Source organism: Anomaloglossus baeobatrachus, chromosome 1 (assembly GCF_048569485.1).
Source record: "Anomaloglossus baeobatrachus isolate aAnoBae1 chromosome 1, aAnoBae1.hap1, whole genome shotgun sequence".
In the NCBI taxonomy this organism is placed as follows: Eukaryota; Metazoa; Chordata; class Amphibia; order Anura; family Aromobatidae; genus Anomaloglossus; species Anomaloglossus baeobatrachus.
The window spans coordinates 722,691,989-722,712,139 of NC_134353.1; positions in this window are offsets into that span (position 1 = coordinate 722,691,989).

Sequence of the window (20,151 nt, forward strand, 5' to 3'; positions counted from 1 at the left end):
ATAAGGGGTATGGACGCCTGCTCTATTCCCAGGGCCTGCATAATGTCCCTCATTATTTCTCCAGTGAAGTGTGTACCCCTGTCACTTTCTATGGCTTCTGGGATGCCATACCGACAGACTAGTTCCTCCATCAGTTTTTCTGCAGTTGTTTTATCATTTGCACATTTTACTGGATAGGCCTCAACCCATCCTGAGAAGAGATCTACACATACCAGGACGTATTCATACACTCCTACCTTGGGTAGTTGTATGTAGTCTATTTGCAGTCGTTGACACGGTAGAGCGGTCTGGGTGTTGCTTTCTTAGGGACTTTTACTGTTTTACCTGGGTTGTGTTGTGCGCAGATAATGCAGGATTGTACGTGTTTGGAGGCTACGTAACTGAAGCCAGGAGCGATCCAGAAGGCATTCACCTGGTTACACATGTGACTTTTTGAGGCGTGAGTGGGGCCATGTGTTGCTTGTGCCATGATAGGGAACAGGGACCTTGGTAAACACAACCTATCCTTACTTTCCCATACTCCATTCGAGTTCAGCCCAGCTCCCATTTTCCCCAGTGTTCCTTCTCTGTTTGGGCAGCCTGATGCTGGAGGGATTTCAGGACATCCAGACTCACTGTGGCTGGGACTTGCTGGCTCCCTGCCACTATCCTCTGATCCCTAGGCCTCTTTGCCGCTGCTTTCGCAGCTGCATCCGCCCTTCTATTGCCCGCTACCTCCAGTGAGTCACCTTTTGTGTGTGCTTTCACCTTAATGATGCCAACCTGGACTGGTAACATTAGTGCCTCCATTAACCGGTTTACCAATTCTGCATTTTTTTTTTTTAATAGGCTTACCAGCTGACGTAAGAAAAGCTCTACTTCTCCAGATAGGGCCAAAATCATGACAGATCCCAAATCCATAATTTGAGTCTGAATAAACATTAATTTTCCTACCTGATCCCGCTCTACACGCCTCAATGAGCGCTGTTAGCTCCGCCTCCTGCGCGGACATGTGCGGCGGGAGTGGTTCAGCTCGGATTACCTCATGTGAGGATACTACAGCATATCCAGTGTAGAATCTCCCATCCAGGTGGTATCTGGAGCCATCTACAAAAAAACTCAAAATCTGCATTAGTAATAGGTGTATCATAGACATGTGGAAAACCTGCTGTCTCCTGACTCATCAGCTCTATGCAGCCATGCTCGTGCGTCATGTCAAAGTATTCATCCTCACTTGCTACCATTGTCACCAATTCCCCCTTTTCTGAATCTACTGGCAAAAGGGTGGCTGGATTCAGAACATTACACCTCTTGAGGGTGACATACTCAGGAATCAGAAGGGCACATTCAAGTCTGAGCTGTCTGGCTATAGACAGGTGTTTCGGTTGGACTTGCACAAGTATAGCATGAATGTCATGCGGGGAGTAAATTGCTAAGGGAAATGTCAATGTGATCTCGCAAGCCTTCCCTAGCAGTACTGCAGCAGCCGCTACAGCATGGACACACGTGGGAGACCCTCTGACAACTGGGTCCAATCGCGCTGAGTAGTAAGCTATTGGTCTTTGTTTGTCACCATGTTGCTGTGTGAGGACGGCTGTCACATGCCCTCCCTGTTCTGTGCAAAACAAGAAAAATGGTTGATCGTAATTTGGAATACCCAGGGCCGGGGCAGATACAATGAGTAGTTTAAGGGAATGAAAGGAATCAATAGCTTCCTGAGTGAGGTCAAAGGGGTCAGATGACAGACAATCATAGAGGGGTTGCATCATTTGCGAGGCAGACCTTATCCAAGGCCTGCAGTATGACACTAAGCCCAAAAAGGTGCGCAGTTGCCGGTGGGACCTGGGTAAGGAGAGATTTTGGACTGCTTGTTTTCTCTCCTCAGTCAGGTGTCTCGTACCTTCAGATACAGTGACCCAAAAATGTTACCTTTTGCTTACAGTACTGTAATTTTTCACGTGAAACTTTGCAACCATTCTCTGCCAGAAAACACAGCAAAGAAATTGTGGCTTCTCTGCAGGACGTCTGGTCTGGACAGCAGAGCAAAAGGTCATCCACGTACTGCAATAGCGTAACCTGTGGATGAGGCGGTTGCCACCGCTCCAGAATTCCTGCCATAGCTGTAGAATAAATGGTAGGTGAATTCATTCCTCCTTGTGGGAGGACTGTCCACATGTACTGTTTCCCCTCATGTGTGAAGGCAAAAAGATACTGACAGTCAGGGGGTAGAGGCACAGAGAAAAAGGCATTTGCCAAATTAATTACTGTAAAACATTTGGAGGTCCCTGGGATTTGTGACAGTAAGGTATGTGGGTTTGGAACAATTGGTGTTACACTCTCAGTGACAGCATTGACAGCTCTCAAATCATGCACCATTCTGTACGTGTCAGGGGAACCTTTGGGCCCTTTTTTTTCTTGATTGGATACAAGGGAGTGTTACAGGGGGGGGACCTTTGTACTAGAGCCCCTGCTTGCACGTATTCTCTGGTCAGGGCCATTGATTTGGCTGGGCTTAAGGGATACTGTTTTATCAAGGGAATTTCAAACACCAATCCCTCCAGTCACTTCGTGGTCACCAGTTTCCTAGGCCAGAGGCAAAGGAGGAGGGAAGGAAGGGGGAGAGTCAGTCTGCTCCCTCTCCTATTTGGGGTTTTTGCACTGTCTGGCGTAATGTCCATTCTGTCCACAATTCCAGCACTGTACGGTCGCTAGGTCACCTGGTGCCCTCCCTCTCTGCTTCCACTGTCTTCCTTGTGCTCTAGCATACATAACTGGTCGCTTGCATTTTGTCAGTTCAACCCCCTTAGCTACTTGCAGAAGGTCTGTTGGGTCCATGTTTCTCCACTCAGGTCTGGCTGTCTGTGCTGCTTCTCGTAAAACCTTATTCATACCGTTAACGAATATACTCATCAGTATTTTGTCATTAAGGGAGGTTCTGACTTTGTACCCCACGTCTGCCCACTTCAGCTGTAACCTCCAAAAGTATGTCTCTATACTCTCCCCTTCCTGCTGTATTACGTCAGTCAGGGAAAGAGGGAAAGGTTGATCTTCAGGGTCAGATAACTGTTTTCTTTCCTCACCGTCAGAGTAATGTCCAGCTTCCTCCCCAAAACTCAATTCCTTCACTACCTCTGTCTCAGTGTCAGCGTCCTCTGTCAGCACACGTGATCTGGTTCGAACAGGATTTAGTGCAATCTGCTTAGGGCGAGTAACATTACACGTAGCACAAGTACCTCTCCAGTCTGGGTTTTTCTGACTACAATGTTTACAAGTCCATTCATCTGGTCTGGGTTTCTGATCATGTGAAGGGGGGGCGGTAGCAGTCACAGTTTTTGCTCTTGGTGCATTAAAACATTTATAATACACTTTACATAACAATAATATAATAATACATCCCACTGTTATTTCTTTACATCCACAATGCTGCACCTCTTCCCTGAATCTGTGCCATTTCTCAACATACAAATACCCACACTCTGGCATGTCTGCCTTTCTGAGTATCGGTCTGACATTTTTCACTGCTTCCTTGACTTTCCTTTCTTGCACTATCTGTTTGGCTGTTTTGGATCCTGCTGGAGCCCCACACTGCACACTGAACAAGTTGCCCATGGCTTCAACTTATTCCCACACAGCCCACCTTTCTGCAAATGCCCTCTCAGTGTCCCTGAACCTTGTTAACAGGCCACACGTCTCCTGGCAAGTCAGAATGGGCTCTCAAGTGGTAGCAAGAAGGCTCAATCAGCATTCACTCTCACCTGCTACACTTGTAGGGCGTATTGGGAAGGGTTAAAAACCTCTCTCACCCAATAGACCAGATGACTAAAGCAGGAAGGACCAGGTGTGATAGTCCTCTCACCTGCTAGACCACCTCCATGTAAGTGGGAAGGCTACAATGCTCTCTAACCCACTTCTTCAAACCTGATGTGCAGTTGGGTACTTCATGCTGGTCCTTTACAGAGTATTCCAGCAACGAACGTAAGAGTTAAACCAAAACAATTAACACAGCTGACTTCTCACAGAGGGCAGAAAATCGCGCAGCTGTTCACTTGACCCCTCCCAAAAGAATGTCAGCCAGCGCACAGTTTGTTTAGCAAGAGTGTTATCTCGTCCGGATTCAGCTTCCCAAAACACAATCCTAATACCCACTGGTATAATACACAATCCCTGCAGAAAATTGAGACTACTTATATACCTTCACAGCACTAATATTCTATTTTACTATAAAACCTTCATCCCCATTTTGAGGGGAAGAAACACACAATATCTCACTATAAGGACAGATCCCAGGACAACTTGTCCTACTCATTCATTGATTCCAGAAGCATATGTAACAATACACCTTCCAAGGATCAGTTAACCTCACATGCAAATAAAATTATCTAAACCGCTCTTGACACTGATGGGAAAACATACATATGTCAGGTATCCACTCAAATACTCTATATGGCTATGCCCTGTGACATTTCACAACCGGAACATCTTTTCACAGTCCACAGTATGACCTATAACCATTAGACTTATACATACATATTATTTCACCAAGTCTCTTATCTCAATTACTTGTCACTTTGTTATTCAGAGGCTTCTCATCAATATACAACAACCTATTGCCTGCCTACTTTATCTAGGCATTAATATTAAACCACTTATGAACACATATCCCTAGACCAGTGTATTGCCCATCAAAGATGCAAAGATGACCAAAGCAAAACACAAAACACAGCAACACAGCAAATGTAATTATACAGAGACTGTCCCAAATTCCGTGCTATGCAATCTATGCAATCAGTTAATGGACGGACAACAGATTATCTTATTACTCTATATTTCAACTCTCATTCAGACATGCATGAAAAAACAATACTCACTGGTGATGCCAGAGTTCTTGAACCGTGTGTACAGCCTTACCCAGAATATTCGGGAAATCAGAGAGAGTGAAATGAAGTGTAAGAATAAAGCTTCTCACCTTGCTGCAGCTGAAATTTCACTGTCTCAAGAGTCCCCAAAACTTCTTCCGAATAGGCTGGTTGGCCACGGCTCCACGTTGGGCACCAAAAACTGTTGTAGCTGTTCTGTTTTGTCACAAGTCAGCTTATGGGATCACCAGTGAGGTCTTCTCAATTAGGCCTCTTCAGACCTAATCAAGATCGAGCGCTCGGAGAAAAAGACCAGCATCCATGTGGGCATGATCAATTTTCTGTTTATTTAACCAAAGTACACTTTATTTATACCATTTACAGATCAATGTGATATTGCAAATAAGGCTTCTAAGCTGGACTTTACATGTTGCTCATATGACCTTTAAGTTTTAGCAAAGCAAAAATGTAGAGTCATGCATATGAGATAAGAAGAAGATAAGAAGAACATTTAGAGACAAAATAATCCTTGAGCATGTCTCTTATTCCGAAGGCTCCATAATGACTATGAACTACCACCAGATATACTTACTAATAACAATAAAATATCTTTAATGAAGAAATATAGAAACTATTAACCCTTCTATATCACTAGTATAATGGCTTAGTTAAAAAAAGTTTGAGTGTGCAATGCAGGCAGACGTGCTGCAAATATCTTTGCACTAGTTTGACTACACAAAAGTATAATAGCCACGTTTAGGATGCCACTAGGTACACTGACTGATTGCTAGTATAATGGCTTAGTTAAAAAGAGTTGGAGTGTGCAATGCAGACAGACATGCTGCAAATATCTTTCCACTAGTTTGACTACACAAAAGTACAATAGCCACGTTTAGGATGCCACTAGGTACACTGACTGTTTGCTAGTATAATGGCTTAGTTAAAAAGAGTTGGAGTGTGCAATGCAGGCAGACATGCTGCAAATATCTTTCCACTAGTTTGACTACACAAAAGTCCAATAGCCACGTTTAGGATGCCACTAGGTACACTGACTGTTTGCTAGTATAATGGCTTAGTTAAAAAGAGTTGGAGTGTGCAATGCAGGCTGACATGCTGCAAATATCTTTCCACTAGTTTGACTACACAAAAGTCCAATAGCCACGTTTAGGATGCCACTAGGTACACTGACTGTTTGCTAGTATAATGGCTTAGTTAAAAAGAGTTGGAGTGTGCAATGCAGGCAGACATGCTGCAAATATCTTTCCACTAGTTTGACTACACAAAAGTACAATAGCCACGTTTAGGATGCCACTAGGTACACTGACTGTTTGCTAGTATAATGGCTTAGTTAAAAAGAGTTGGAGTGTGCAATGCAGGCAGACATGCTGCAAATATCTTTTCACTAGTTTGACTACACAAAAGTACAATAGCCACGTTTAGGATGCCACTAGGTACACTGACTGTTTGCTAGTATAATGGCTTAGTTAAAAAGAGTTGGAGTGTGCAATGCAGGCAGACATGCTGCAAATATCTTTCCACTAGTTTGACTACACAAAAGTACAATAGCCACGTTTAGGATTCCACTAGGTACACTGACTGTTTGCTAGTATAATGGCTTAGTTAAAAAGAGTTGGAGTGTGCAATGCAGGCAGACGTGCTGCAAATATCTTTCCACTAGTTTGACTACACAAAAGTCCAATAGCCACGTTTAGGATGCCACTAGGTACACTGACTGTTTGCTAGTATAATGGCTTAGTTAAAAAGAGTTGGAGTGTGCAATGCAGGCAGACATGCTGCAAATATCTTTCCACTAGTTTGACTACACAAAAGTACAATAGCCACGTTTAGGATGCCACTAGGTACACTGACTGTTTGCTAGTATAATGGCTTAGTTAAAAAGAGTTGGAGTGTGCAATGCAGGCAGACGTGCTGCAAATATCTTTCCACTAGTTTGACTACACAAAAGTACAATAGCCACTTTTAGGATGCCACTAGGTACACTGACTGTTTGCTAGTATAATGGCTTAGTTAAAAAGAGTTGGAGTGTGCAATGCAGGCAGACATGCTGCAAATATCTTTCCACTAGTTTGTCTACACAAAAGTACAATAGCCACGTTTAGGATGCCACTAGGTACACTGACTGTTTGCTAGTATAATGGCTTAGTTAAAAAGAGTTGGAGTGTGCAATGCAGGCAGACGTGCTGCAAATATCTTTCCACTAGTTTTACTACACAAAAGTCCAATAGCCACGTTTAGGATGCCACTAGGTACACTGACTGTTTGCTAGTATAATGGCTTAGTTAAAAAGAGTTTGAGTGTGCAATGCAGGCAGACGTGCTGCAAATATCTTTGCACTACTGTGACTACACAAAAGTCCAATAGCCACGTTTAGGATGCCACTAGGTACACTGACTGTTTGCTAGCATAATGGCTTAGTTAAAAAGAGTTGGAGTGTGCAGAGGACAGGAGGGTACAGTGCCAGGATTGTGGGGCTCTGGGTAGAGGAATGGAAGCCTGCCTTTCTATTCCCTCCTAATGGTGAAATGCAGCGACGAAATCCCTGACCTTGGCTACACAGACGCTGTCGCTGTTTTCAGGACCTGTCACCTATGGCTCTGACCCTGCCGGTTTGAGCCCTTAAAAGGACTGATAGAAAGTGCTCTCCCTAAGCTGTCCAGCGCTGTGTATGGAGCGCATACAGCTGTATCAGCGATAGGACAAAGGACGGAGCTGCGACAGTGATGTCTGACACCAAAGACGCAGAAGAGATAATGGCGTCCTGGAGGAAAATGTCCGGTTTTATAATGCAGGGACATGTGACATGGACATCCTATCACACATGCCGTTGCTTCTCTGGCTAAAAGTCCACTTAGCTGTGTGTGTGTGTCTGGGATTGGCTGACATGCTGGCCCGCCCCACAAGACACGCGCGCTTAGGGAAGGAAGACAAGGAAAAAAAAAAAAATTATAGAAACAGCAGTGATCTGAAGGCCTTGTTCCCGCACACTATACACTGAAATGTCATAATAGTGTGAGTCACAGAGTTACTTACACTATTACAGCGGAAAGCCAGCTAGGAATTAGCTGTTTTTTTGCTGCTAGAACCGTTCTCGAACGTTTCTAGAACTATCGAGCTTTTGCAAAAAGCTCGAGTTCTAGTTCGATCTAGAACAGGCCCCAAAATCACTCGAGCCTAGAACTGGAGAACCTCGAACCGCGAACCGCGCTCAACTCTACCCATAAGGTTAATTAATTTGGCCAAGGAAGGGAGAGAGTGGAAAATATCTAATATGATTATGCACCCAGGAGGGCGTCATTTCGCTAAAAATAAATCGCATTGATGGATGCACAACAAATCAGAGTGATAGAGTCCGTAGAGCCATCCCTAACGTTACTACCCAGACTATTTATTACTCTCTGAATAATATTCCTTCTGATGAGACCCCTGATAAGCTAATTATAAATTTACCTATTCCTAATGGAAATGTTGTGGATAATACCACTATGGATTATATAAAGGTAAACCAGGACCCTCAGTTTAACAAGTAGATTTCCTGTATCCAGCAATTTAAAGTCTGGAGTAATCTATCTATATATACAGTGCCTACAAGTAGTATTCAACCCCCTGCAGATTTAGCAGGTTTGATAAGATGCAAATAAGTTAGAGCCTGCAAACTTCAAACAAGAGCAGGATTTATTAACAGATGCATAAATCTTACAAACCAACAAGTTATGTTGCTCAGTTAAATTTTAATACATTTTCAACATAAAAGTGTGGGTCAATTATTATTCAACCCCTAGGTTTAATATTTTGTAGAATAACCCTTGTTTGCAATTACAGCTAATAATCGTCTTTAATAAGACCTGATCAGGCCGGCACAGGTCTCTGGAGTTATCTTGGCCCACTCCTCCATGCAGATCTTCTCCAAGTTATCTAGCTTCTTTGGGTGTCTCATGTGGACTTTAATCTTGAGCTCCTTCCACAAGTTTTCAATTGGGTTAAGGTCAGGAGACTGACTAGGCCACTGCAACACCTTGATTTTTTCCCTCTTGAACCAGGCCTTGGTTTTCTTGGCTGTGTGCTTTGGGTCGTTGTCTTGTTGGAAGATGAAATGACGACCCATTTTAAGATCCTTGATGGAGGAGCGGAGGTTCTTGGCCAAAATCTCCAGGTAGGCCATGCTATCCATCTTCCCATGGATGCGGACCAGATGGCCAGGCCCCTTGGCTGAGAAACAGCCCCACAGCATGATGCTGCCACCACCATGCTTGACTGTAGGGATGGTATTCTTGGGGTCGTATGCAGTGCCATCCAGTCTCCAAACGTCACGTGTGTGGTTGGCACCAAAGATCTCGATCTTGGTCTCATCAGACCAGAGAACCTTGAACCAGTCTGTCTCAGAGTCCTCCAAGTGATCATGAGCAAACTGTAGACGAGCCTTGACATGACGCTTTGAAAGTAAAAGGTACCTTACGGGCTCGTCTGGAACGGAGACCATTGCGGTGGAGTATGTTACTTACGGTATTGACTGAAACCAATGTCCCCACTGCCATGAGATCTTCCCGGAGCTCTTTCCTTGTTGTCCTTGGGTTAGCCTTGACTCTTCGGACAAGCCTGGCCTCGGCACGGGTGGAAACTTTCAAAGGCTGTCCAGGCCGTGGAAGGCTAACAGTAGTTCCATAAGCCTTCCACTTCTGGATGATGCTCCCAACAGTGGAGACAGGTAGGCCCAACTCCTTGGAAAGGGTTTTGCACCCCTTGCCAGCCTTGTGACCCTCCACGATCTTGTCTCTGATGGCCTTGGAATGCTCCTTTGTCTTTCCCATGTTGACCAAGTATGAGTGCTGTTCACAAGTTTGGGGAGGGTCTTAATTAGTCAGAAAAGGCTGGAAAAAGAGATAATTAATCCAAACATGTGAAGCTCATTGTTCTTTGTGCCTGAAATACTTCTTAATACTTTAGGGGAACCAAACAGAATTCTTGTGGCTTGAGGGATTGAATAATAAATTACCCTCTGAATAAACTTTTCACAATTTAAAAAAAAAATAAAAAAAGAAATAACATTCTTTTTTGCTGCAGTGCATTTCACACTTCCAGGCTGATCTACAGTCCAAATGTCACAATGCCAAGTTAATTCCGAATGTGTAAACCTGCTAAATCTGCAGGGGGTTGAATACTACTTGTAGGCACTGTATAATTGCCTTATTCTGTCTGTCTGTCTGTCTTGCTCCAAAATTGTGTCACCGTGACAGTGTCACCGTGACTGTCGTTAGAGTGACAATTGTCAGATTGGCCGCTGGGCTCCGCCTGCCCCCCCCCACGGATTGGCCGCTCACCTCGGCCTGGCCCCGCCCCCCGCATGGATTGGCCGCTCGCCTTGATCCTCCGCACGCATCGACCGCTCGGCCACGCCCCTTCCCCTGAATTCAAACGAAGCCCCGACTCCCCCAGCCCACCCAGACATAACCTTGCGATGCTGGGATCGTGACGGAGTCGGTGTACGCTGGTAACCATGATACACATCGCATAACTATAGGAAGCGCTTCCCTTAGTTACCTGATGTGTATCATGGTTACCAGCGAACACCGGCTCCCGGTACACATGTGCAGGGAGCCGGCATACGCTGCGGTCAATAATGAAGTGTCATGCAGCGGTGAAAGAGTTAAAGACACTGCAAGACACTTCATTATAGGCAGCAGGCACCCCCAGAAGAGAGAAGACAGAAGAAAGAAGACCCCCGATCATACTCACCAGACGCCGACCAGGAGCAGGTGAGCGCATCAAGGTCCTGCAGCGGCGGAACACACACACACGCACACACATAAGAACAGACACACACACATCAGATCACACTCACTCACTCTCACACACACCTCACACACACATCAGATCGCATCTACACACTCACAACATCCAGTGATATCGCTTACTTCTTGGCGGCGATACTGTGCGTGCAGTGACCTTCCAGGACCTGCCGGAGGATCACATGGCCGGAAGCATGTGGTATCTCCGGATGTTGTGAGTGTGTGAGCGCGTATGTGCGATATCGTCAGTGTGTGTGCGTGTATGCGATCGGATGTGTGCGTGTATGCGATCGGATTTGTGCGTGTATGCGATCGGATGTGTGCGTGTATGCGATCGGATGTGTGCGTGTATGCGATCGGATGTGTGTGTGTATGCGATCGGATGTGTGCGTGTATGCAATCGGATGTGTGAGTGTCGGCAGAAGGCAGAGGAGCACAGCGTGCAGCACAGCTGCTGGGTCCGCCCACCGGAGGGCACAGGGAGAAGTGGGGTGTGAGTGTATGCGATCAGATGTGTGCGTGTATACTGTCTGATGTGTGACTGTGGAGCACGATGGAGAGTGCGCAGCATGGGGGATGGAGCACGATGGGGGGTGCGCAGCATGGGGGATGGAGCACGATGGGGGGTGCGCAGCATGGGGGATGGAGCACGATGGGGGGTGCGCAGCATGGGGGATGGAGCACGATGGGGGGTGCGCAGCATGGGGGGTGCGCAGCATAAGGGATGGAGCACGATGGGGGGTGCGCAGCATGGGGGATGGAGCACGATGGGGGGTGCGCAGCATGGGGGATGGAGCACGATGGGGGGTGTGCAGCATGAGGGATGGAGCACGATGGGGGGTGCGCAGCATGGGGGATGGAGCACAATGGGGGGTGCACAGCATGGGGGATGGAGCACGATGGGGAGTGCGCAGCATGGGGGATGGAGCACGATGGGGAGTGCGCAGCATGGGGGATGGATCACAATAGGGGTGCACACCCCCCCCCCAAAACACACACACACACACCGCCACACGCGCAACGCACAACACACCACACACACACTGGGAACCACAAACACCGCCCTACACAGACACCCACACACAGACAACGCCACACACACACAACACCCAACACACAAACACCGCGGCATGCACAAATATACGGACATACCGCGCAACACACACACTGCACAAAACATACTTTCCAAAACACACACACGCACTCCACACCCACACAAACCACGCAACACACACAGCACCACACACAGACAACACTGCAGACACACAGTGCTCCACAAACAACGCAACACACACAACGCAACACACAAACAACACCGCTCTAACCCCCCCCACCCATACAACACCCAGAACATTTACAGTGCCCTACACAAACACTGGCAACTACACACAACAACATCTATATATATATATATATATATATATATATATATAACAAAAATCATACATTAACTACACAATAAATTCTAGAATACCCGATGCGTTAGAATCGGGCCACCTTCTAGTATATATATAATTGCCCTATTCTGTCTGTCTGCCTGTCTGTCCAAGAAATGATGTCATACGCTGAAACCGTCTAAACCATGCCCACACAGCTCCAACAGGCTGAATACCCGCCCCCCACACACCCACCCCTCACTCCACCTCACCCAATCAGCAGCGGCCCTGCATCACATCCCCCACAGACCCACACCTTACTCTACCCACACCCAATCAGCAGCAATGACCATTCAATTAGGACACGCCCACTCGCCAAAACCCTGACAATGCCATGACACAGCCGGCAGACAGGTACAAGGGACACCGCCATGGAAGCTCCCAACACCCGACGCGACGGAGCACAGTGGGCGCTTTCACACTTGTGTTGTGCTGCATCCATCACAATGCATTGTGTGACGCATGTGACGGATGCCGCCCCCATCATCACTGCACACACCAGCACTACCGCCCCAATCATCACTGCACACACCGGCACTACCACCCCCATCATTACTGCACACACCAGCACTACTGCCCCCATCATCACCGCACATACATGGGCACTACCGCCCCCATCATCACCGCACATACACCGGCACTACTGCCCCCATCATTACCGCACATACACCGGCACTACCGCTCCCATCATCACCGCACATACACCAGCACTACCGCAATCATCCTCAATGCACATACACCGGCACTACTGCTCCTATCATCACCGCACACACCCAGGCACTACCGCACCCAACATCACCGCACACACGCAGGCACTACCGCACTCATCCTCACCGCACACACCCAGGCACTACCGCACCCATCATCACCGCACACACACTGGCAATACCTGAGTGGCGTCTCAGCTTCTCCGCTGATAGCGCAATTCCCGTCAGTTGCTGCATGGATCTCACAGTGAGCAGCGGTGTTTTATGGCCGCTCCTGTCAACTTCATGTAGCAGAGCTGAAAGCATCATGGGACCTCTGTGGATTACGCTGGACCTGGAGGGGTATTTGGGGATTTTAATAAAGTGGTGAAAAAGGGTGTTTTTTTGTCTTTTATTTCAAATAAAGGATTTTTTTGGGTGTATGTGTTTATTTACTTTCACTTACAGGTTAATCATGGGGGGGTGTCTCATAGACGCCTTCTATGATTAACCTAGGACTTAGTGGCAGCTATGGGCTGCCATTAACTCCTTAATACCCCGATTACTACCGCACCAGGGCAATTCGGGATGAGCCGGGTAGAGTTCCGGGACTGTCGCATCTAATGGATGCAGCAATTACGGGCGTCTGCTGGCTGATATTTTTAGGCTGGGGGGCTCCTCATAACATGGGGCCCCCATCCTGAGAATACCATCTTTCAGCCATGTGGCTTTATTTTGGCTGGTATCAAAATTGAGGGGTCCACACGCTGTTTTTTTTTAATTATTTATTGTACTGCATGATATAGACCCTCCCACCGGCGGCTGTGATTGGTTGCAGTGATACAGCTGTCACTCAGTGTGGGGGCGTGTCTGACTGCAACCAATCATAGGCGGGGGAAGCAGTGAATACGAGATGGAATAATAAGCGGCCGGCATTTTCAAAAGAGGAGAAGCCGCCAGAGCAGTGTGACAGCTGTGCAGTGATGCACCGGTGATCGGTGAGTATGAGAGAGGGAGAGCGGGACCGACAGAGAGAGAGACCATCATAGACAGAGAGACCAACCGACAGAGAGAGAGACAAGGAGTGCTTTTAATGATTTAGAACGTTCTGCTGGACATGCTGAGCATGTTCAGTAGAACCTGACGGAATCCTGCACTGGAATCCGTCGCCAAACACATGGTGACGGAATCCAGTACCATAGACAGTCATTATGCCTCTTAACGGATCCCGACGTAATCCTGCGGAGTGCGTTTTTTTCCAGCAACAAAAAACGCTACATTCAGCATTCCTTCAGCCCGACGGGCACGGACAGTCACCGACAAAACAACTGATGCACCGCGGGGCAGATGCAATGCAAGACCATCCATTGCAATCCACCCTTAATAGAAGCCTATGAGGAATAGACAGATTCCTGCAATGGTTACCGTAATTCCTCAAGGCGGCGGATTGCAACGGATGCCGTTTAATGCAAGTGTGAAAGCACCCTTAAGCCCCGACCCACAGGAGGCCCCAAAGTGCAGGTCAGTGACCCAACTACACCACAGAGACACAGAGGGACGGGAATCGGAAGAGACGCAGCTACGGCATCGCAGGGCTTCCCCGCACCACAGAGACACACAGAGGGATGAGGACAGGAGGAGATGCATCTTGGCACTCTAGGAACCCACTCCGTGACGCAGCTTTCCTACTAACCAATGATAAATGCAGGGGAAGCACATGGCTACTTAAAGATTAACACTGCTGTGTATCTGTGTATGTTAAGGAGCCACTCATTACTATTAATGAGCCGCTCATTACTATTCATGAGTGGCTGGCTACTTAACATTCACTGCAGTGTTAATATTTAAGTAGCCATGTGCTTCCCCTGCATTCATCAGTGGTTAGTGGGAGAGCTGCATCCTGGAGTGTTCATGAGCCAATCATTACTATTCATGGCCAGCGGGAAATTAAGCCACAGAAACACACACCACGACTCCCACACAGCCCAAAACAAACACACATACACCGGCACACACAAACCACCACGCACACACACCGTCGTGCGCACACACACACAACCCCGCTCATATCAAACACCGCCCACAGACACATATCAAACACAGACACCCACATACCAGGATAGGGGCCATACAAGGATGGAGATTATACCAGAATGGGACTCTGACCAGGATGCTGCATACACAAGGATCCTGCCTATACCACGATGGGGCCATATACCAGGATGGGGCCACATACCAGCATCAACCCACATACCAGGATGGGGGCCATACAAGGATGGAGACTATACCCGGATGGGACACAGAACAGTATGCTGCATACACAAGGATCCTACCTATACAACAATGGGGGCACATTTCAGGATGGTGGCTACACCACGATGGGGGCACATACCAGCATGGGGCCACATCACAGCATCAGCCCACATACCAGGCCAACCCACACCTCCCAATGCCACAGCCTGCAACTCACCGCTGGCCACAGTGGAAAATCGGATCGGACGCCGTACAGGAGTGATCAGCCGGCGGACAGTTACAAGGGACACCTTAGGAAACATTCTGGATGGTGCCTATACTTGGAGGCTGCATACATCAGATTGCGCACAGAGACCAGGATGGGGGCACATGTCAGGATTGTGGCTGAACCACGATGGGGGCACATACCAGCATGGGGCCCATCAAAGAATCAGCCCACACACCAGGATGAGGGCCATACAAGGATGGAGACTATACCAGGATGGGACACAGACCAGAATGCTGCATACACAAGGATCGTGCCTATACCACGATGGGGGCACATATCTAGAATACCCGATGTGTTAGATTCGGGCCACAATCTAGCACCTAATAGGCTAAATACAAGACCTACTGTATTAAAGTTGCTGATTCACTGGATTCTGATTATAGAATTGTTCTTAAGGCCGCTTTACACGCTACGATTTATCTGACGATCTCAGTAGCAATGTGACACACCCAGATCGTAGTTACGATTTGCCGAGATCGCACATAGGTCGTTTAGTAGCGATCACATGTAACGATCTCACAAGCGACGCAAAATCGTTTAGCGATATATTGCTTGACCAAGGCAGTCGTGTGGATGTTGTTCATCGTTTGCAGAGTGTCAAACGTACCAATATGTCTGCTGTGTTCCAAACGATGAACAATATTTTGAAACTGAACGACGTGTCAACGATCAACGATTTTCAACCTATTTGTGATCAATCGGAATTGCATGTAGGTGTCACACGCAACAACGTCGCTAACGATGCCGGATGTGCGTCACGGAATTCGTGACCCCAACGACATATCGTCAGATAAATCACAGCGTGTAACGCCGCCTTTACTCACTATTCATTTAGATTATTTTGGAATGTTGAACCAAACTATTGTTCACAAACCTAGTGAATTTTTGAGGAATAATTAATCCCCTATAAATTCATCCAGTTTTAATACCCCACATACTATTTCAGGGACTGTTGAAAAGGAAAATCCCATGAGAGGAGATTTATTTATTTGAGAAAAATAATCATATCAGGAAGGATTTAGAATTCGAAGATAAATCCATACATTCCTCACCCTTACCCTTTTTTGCCCCTATAACTTGAAAAACAAAAAAATAAGATCACTGATTTTTTTCCCTTAATTCCCAAACAAAAAAATGGGAGATGTCAGAAAAGAAAAATAGATATAGGCGAACTAGAGGTGGAAAAAAGAGGAATAAGGAAAGAGCATCCGGAAACATTGATGTGCAAAATAATAAAAAAAGAACAGAAATTGATGATTTTCAAATTATCAGATTATGCATTATCAGACCATGAGATTAAAGTGTTAAATAAGAGGTTCGCCATTTTGCCCCTCTGCTCAAGCTAATAAGGTTCAACTTTTTCTTGATGTAAATTAATATGTTAGGAAATTAATCCGCACATTTTTTAATTGATGCAATGAGAAAAGGGAGTGTGGTTTAAAAATAGAGGTGAGCAAGCTGTCCAAGGTTCGGTTTGTGTTCGCCGACTACACCTGTGTTAGCTGAACAGTTCAACAAATGTATCCAAACCCATTTAAATTAATGAGAGGCAAAAACAAAGGCATAGACAAGTCCTTTATGGGGGCCCAAAACCTCAAACCGTTTTACAGTGGAGCCACACTGTTGTGGGAAAGACATTAACTATCTAGACTATTACCATAAGAAATAGTGGATAAGTGACAGGAGTAGGCCTGTTTTTTTGAGAACCCTGCCACTACAGACGAGATACACCTTGGGGACCCAGCTTGGAGTCTTCATATTTCCAACAAAGAGAGGCAGACAGTGGCATCAATTCGCCTGCAGTACCCATAGTGTCCTACAGCTGCAATCAAGCATGGGGCATATACGACATAGGCTCCTGCCCAACAGTTACAGTTTTCAAATCAAGAGGTGGGTGCATGGGTGAGTGAGAGGTGTAGGCCTGTTGCTCTGAGAACCCTGCCCCTACAAAGAAGATACAAATTATATAACCTAAATAAAGCATTAAGGGAGCCTTTAAGAGAACTGAAGGAATGTTAAAGGCTCTCTTAAAAGGCTCTCTTAATGTGACTGGGTTGAAAGCTGCAGTGAGACCTGATGGCTGTGAGATCTGGCCACCTTATGGGTAAGTTCACACAGTGCGTTTTTTGCGGCGTTGTTGCACGTTTTTCGGGTGCGTTTTTGGCCTCAAAACTGCATGACTTTGCTTCCCCAGCAAAGTCTATGAGTATTAATTTTTGCTGTCCGCACACAACTTTTTTTTTTTAAGCTGCGTTTTTGAGCTTAAAAACAAAAATGGACATGTCAATTCTTTCCTGCGTTTTTCTGCGTTTTCCCCCCATGCAATGCATTGGAAAAACGCAGAAAAACGCAAAGATCAAAAATGCAGCAAAATGCAGCCAAAAACGCACCAAATCGTGGTAAAACATGTTTTTTGCCATGTTTTTTTGCCGCGGGTGCGTTTTTAGCGGCTAAAAATGCACAAAAACTCAGCGTTAAAAAAACGCGTGTGCACATAGCCTAAATAAAGGTTCTTTAAAGGAACCTTGAGTTTTTAGCTGCTAGGACATCTGGAGAGAGACATTTCTATACCAAATCTGCATATCTTGGCAGAAAACTGTAGAAAAACTAGAAAAACATTTTGCCAGCAGATGCAGATTTGTTGCTGAAATTTATACTGCAAATTCCTGCACTAAATCTGTATAAGCTTGCAGTAGTGATGTGGTTTTGGTGCAGATTTTTGTCAGAAAATGCAGATTTGGTGCTGGAATTTGGTGTATAAATTTCAGCATCAAATCTGAATCTCTTAGCTAAAAGAATAAGTTTTTGTGCCCGGAGATGAGCGGCTTCAAAGTGAAAGTGAAAGTGACAGTGTTGCCAGAGTGGTTGTGGCTGTGCATCGATCTTCAGCAGTGACTTTCACTGTCAGTGCATGTGCAAATGTTCAGGACATGCCATCCTGGATGCAGTATGTCCTTTCCTGCAGGACCGCATGTGTCCTCCGCACGACACCGCAGGTGGCTGTGCCCATGATCAGGGTTCGGGTTGCTGCGGTGTTTCGGTCTATTCTCCCTGTGGAGAACACTCACGTCTACATAACATAAATTGACATGCTGAGGCTCTGAGAGCCATGCAGTATGTTAGATTATGCTGTGGCAAAAGCACAGTCTGCATGGGATTTCTACTGTACAACGCAGCGGTTTGGACGCAGCAGAAAGACTCTGCTTCAAAAATGCTATTAATGATCATGGGTACATATCCTCAAAGTACAGGAAAAATGCAGGTCTGCAACCATCCCGTGCACTGCAGCAGTCACTTTCATAATGCAGGAGGAGTGAATGCCATGGCCATGCAATGCATTCCGCCTGCACTTTGAAAGTGACAGTGACTGCCGGAGTGTCACATAGCCAGGGCCAGTATGCACAGGCAAGGGACTCAGTCCTGTACCAGCCCCGGCACACTGCAGACAAGTGGAATACAGTTTATAGTGGAGAGGGTGTGGAGGTGTTTCCTGTTTGCAGCGCGATGCCCAAGCCTTAAGGCTATGTGTCCACAAAATCCGCACCTTTGAAAAGGTGCGGATTTGCCGCGGATTTACCGTGGAATTGCCGCGGATTTGATGCGGATTTTGGTGCGGATTTTTTTTTTTACCAATTTTAAAGCCAAAATCCGGATGAAAATTCGCAACAATAATTCACATGTTGCAGATTTTTCCGGATCAAAATCCGCACGAAATCCGCTGCGGAAAAATCCGCAGCATGGGCACAGCATTTCCAAAATGCCATAGAAATGGCTGGGAAGTGCCTGAGCTGCAGATTTTCGGAAAATCCGCGGCTTTTCCGCGAGAAATCCGCGGCAAAATCCGCGCATTTTCCGCAGCGTGGACACATAGCCTTAGTCGGCCATTCTCGATCTTGTTTACATCATGTGATGTTACAGTATATTCAGTTTTACTATAGATGAATCTACAACAGTCACAATCTTTAAATGTTTTACTGAATACACGTTTTAAACACTGTTGCATTTTGCTCATAGCAAACTTTATCATTACTACACATATAAGCCCTAATCATCGACAGAAATAAACACTTGAAATAGATCACTCTGTGTAATGACTCAATATACAGTAATATATGCATTTCCCTTTTTATATTGAATTACTGAAATAAATTAACTTTTTGATGATATTCTAATTTATTGAGATGCACTTGTATGTCCTTAGAGCATTAACACTGATTGAGACGTGAACAGTACCTTAAGAATTCTAGTCTGTAATTTGGTTTCAAGTCAATATCATTCTTCAATTTATTAAAACTTGAGTTTTGTTTGGCTTTTTGTTGTTACTCATCAAAACTTCAATGAAATCCATTTAACAAGATGTAGTTATGAAAAATATCTCATAACTATAGTTTGAAACCACATATATAACTTTGTATTGTAAAGGGTATTGTTAAAGAATTTATATTTTTCATACATTTTTCAATTTAGTAATAGAATATTTTTTTCTTGAAACTAAACATTTATTTAACACCATCAAATAGCCTTGAATATTCATCACTCTCATATTACAACAAAGAGACCTGTCTTATTTAAAGATGATGACTTCACAAAGTCATTATCAATGTACTGAACTGTTCAAAGTGCACTTTGATAATAATTTAAAAGATACAATGATCATGAACTAAAATTTGTGAAATGTTAATTGCTGCCCTTTCCACATGTTTAATTTACTTAATAGATTTAAGATAAAGTAAGAAGTAAATGTAAATATTGGAAATTAGTTACGAAATTTTTCTAAATTGTGAGAATCTCATTTTTCCATTTATTGAAAAGAAACCATGGGGTTCTCTCTTGAGTCTTAACCCCTTCACGACATCTTCCGTACATGTA